This window comes from Penaeus japonicus, unplaced genomic scaffold (genome assembly GCF_977035675.1).
Source record: "Penaeus japonicus unplaced genomic scaffold, GWHDUDI00000001_assembly GWHDUDI00000022, whole genome shotgun sequence".
In the NCBI taxonomy this organism is placed as follows: domain Eukaryota; kingdom Metazoa; phylum Arthropoda; class Malacostraca; order Decapoda; family Penaeidae; genus Penaeus; species Penaeus japonicus.
Window position 1 is genome coordinate 5,127,889 of NW_028234424.1, and position 2,500 is coordinate 5,130,388.

General features: G+C 40.9%; 1 pseudogene across 1 annotated transcript in view; it reads left to right on the forward strand.

Moving 5' to 3' along the window:
* The window catches only part of LOC122258390 (uncharacterized), a 7,822-nt pseudogene that overhangs the window by 606 nt on the left and 4,716 nt on the right, over nucleotides 1-2,500 (forward strand). The window contains exons 4-5 of the transcript XR_015192108.1: nucleotides 122-128; nucleotides 1,751-1,873. The product of XR_015192108.1 is annotated as an uncharacterized LOC122258390 (transcript). The remainder of the gene's footprint in view (nucleotides 1-121; nucleotides 129-1,750; nucleotides 1,874-2,500) is intronic.

Consider the following 2,500-nt stretch of genomic DNA (forward strand, 5'->3'; position numbering starts at 1 on the left):
AGAGATAACAACTATGACGAGGAAATTACTAAGAATCAAATAGTAATATTGTCCAACTAATAGATATATGCACAAAATATGATTGCCTCTCATTATTGTGATTGACTCTAATATAATTCAGCAAAAGTGTGAGTTATTTAAAGCTCAGAAGTTTGATAATGTGCAAAAAGTCATTTAGCATAAAAAAACATAAGGAATCACTTAAATTTTGATGACTTCTCCACATTTCCTCATTAACCCATTGCGTACGGGTGTCATGACATACATGACGTAGGAGCTTTGGCCTGACGACGGGCGTCATGACGTACATGACGTTCGGGGATTTTGGAATACTATGCTATTTTATTGTGCTATGAAAAAGGAATGAGTGATGATGGCTACTGCAGTCATAATTACTATAATTACCGTAATACCGTGCTAGCTTAACGTCCAAAACCTAGATGGCACCACTTTTTCCTAGCACCAGCAGGAGAGAGAGCCTTGAATGGCACCCATCCACGGTCTCTAGCAAGCACTGTCTCTATAGAGCGATGGCACACACTAAGTTGATGAACCCTTGCTCAAAACTACCGCCGATGAAGGATGTGCAGGCAGAACGAGAAGAGGAAGGTGACTCAATCCATACCCAGTGTCTGAAATGTGCTCCTGTGCCAATATGGATGCCTTTCATTGTGGCACTCACAGTCACAAGCACAGGTTTCATTCCTCTTCCCTACCTCTTCTTGTTATCTTTATTGTAGGGGGTTATATGTTTCGTATTTGTTCATGACAGCACAAAAATATGAAAAAATAAAGTTGTCTTTTGTCCTCCCATAAAACAGCAATACTTCTATCACATTGAGTATAAAGGAAATAATGAGCTAATATGGATAATATACTACAATTTTAGTCAACTGCAGCACTGATAGAGCCTGTCATATGGCACATATAAGTCTCTAAACTCAATAAAACACGCACAAAAATAAAACACAAAAACCGCTCTAGTTTTACAACGAATGACTGAAAGAGAGTGGGATGATTCAAATTAAATTGCTTCAAGCGGTCTCTCTCTAAAATAAAACCTATCCTGGAGGTTGGGCAAGCAAATTTATCTCCGTCTGCAATGGGTTAACTCATTGTGGATGGGTAGTATTTTCTGTGTTTGGAAGTCCAGACAGGGTGGAGTGAAAAGTGCGTGGTCCGCCAGCCAGGGCTTATTTCAGAGAGAGCCACCTCCGCAGAACATATCACCACCTTTCTCGCTCTCTTCCAGCCTCTCATTGTAACACTGGAACCATTTTTGTGTAGGTCATTTTTTGAGTGTTTTGCCATGTTTCTAGTCTCACATAAACCACCTAACAGGCTTTAGCAATGATTAGATTGGTTGAAATTGTAGTATGGAGACCATATAACCTTGTTATATTGTGTACACTCATTATAGTATAATTATCATAGTTTCATGGGTGGACAAAAGCCAGGTTTTTTCCTTTTTTTTTTTCCACTGAAGTTTTTCGCCCAAACCAAATATATACAAGTTATTTACAATGAAGAGGAAGGCTACCAGAATTCATAACTGCGTGTGCCACAGCCGAAATCACTCATATTGGTAGAGTGCCACATATAAACCATTTGACAGGCTTTAGCAATGTTGTAATCAATTGAAATTGATGTTCCTGGTGACCTTCCTCCTCTGCCTTTTGCTGCACTGCCTGCAGTGTATGTATCGCTTCCCTGGCGACTCCACTGCGTAATGTGATGCTGCTCCCTGCAGTTGCTGCTCTGTCAGGGATGGACGCCCTTGACTCCAGGTACTTCCCCCCTCTCTGGTGTACTCCTGCAACATTCCTCGAACGAGCCCCGATCTGAAGTCAAAGCTGTGTCAACTTTCGCCCAAGTGCCTTGTGCACACAGAAGGTGTTGACCAAACCTTGTCAAGAAGGTAGAACAGCACCTTCTTGTACCACCTGATGGATTTCCAGATGGTCAGTTAGGACTGACCTAGCTGGTCACTTGGGTCTAACCCTTCATCCCTGGGTTTCGTACGCACAACCATCACTATTTCCATGATAGATTTTACTGCCATCTATGATTCTGATTTTATACTTTAGTTATTCAGTGGCTAGTAGGGAATTATAGTGATAATTACCATCATTAGGCACACGACCAAAATACCAATCATAAGATAAGAAAAAAGCACAGCGTGCGACTCTCACATGTCCTTGGTGATGCCTGTATTCTGGCCAGAAATCTGCGCATCATGTATGTCATGTTGCGTAATGTATGTCATGATACTCGTATGTAATGGGTTAACCCATTGTGGATGGGGGATAGATTCGCTTGCCTAGTCTTCAGAATGGGTTTTATTACAGAACAAGGCAGCTTGAAACATCATAATTTGAATCTTCTCACTCTCTTTCAGTCACTCATTGTAAAACTAGATCCATATTTGTGTTTTAATTTTTGTTTGTTTAGAGACATGTGCCATATGATGACAGGCTCTGTCAATGCTGCAGTTGACTAA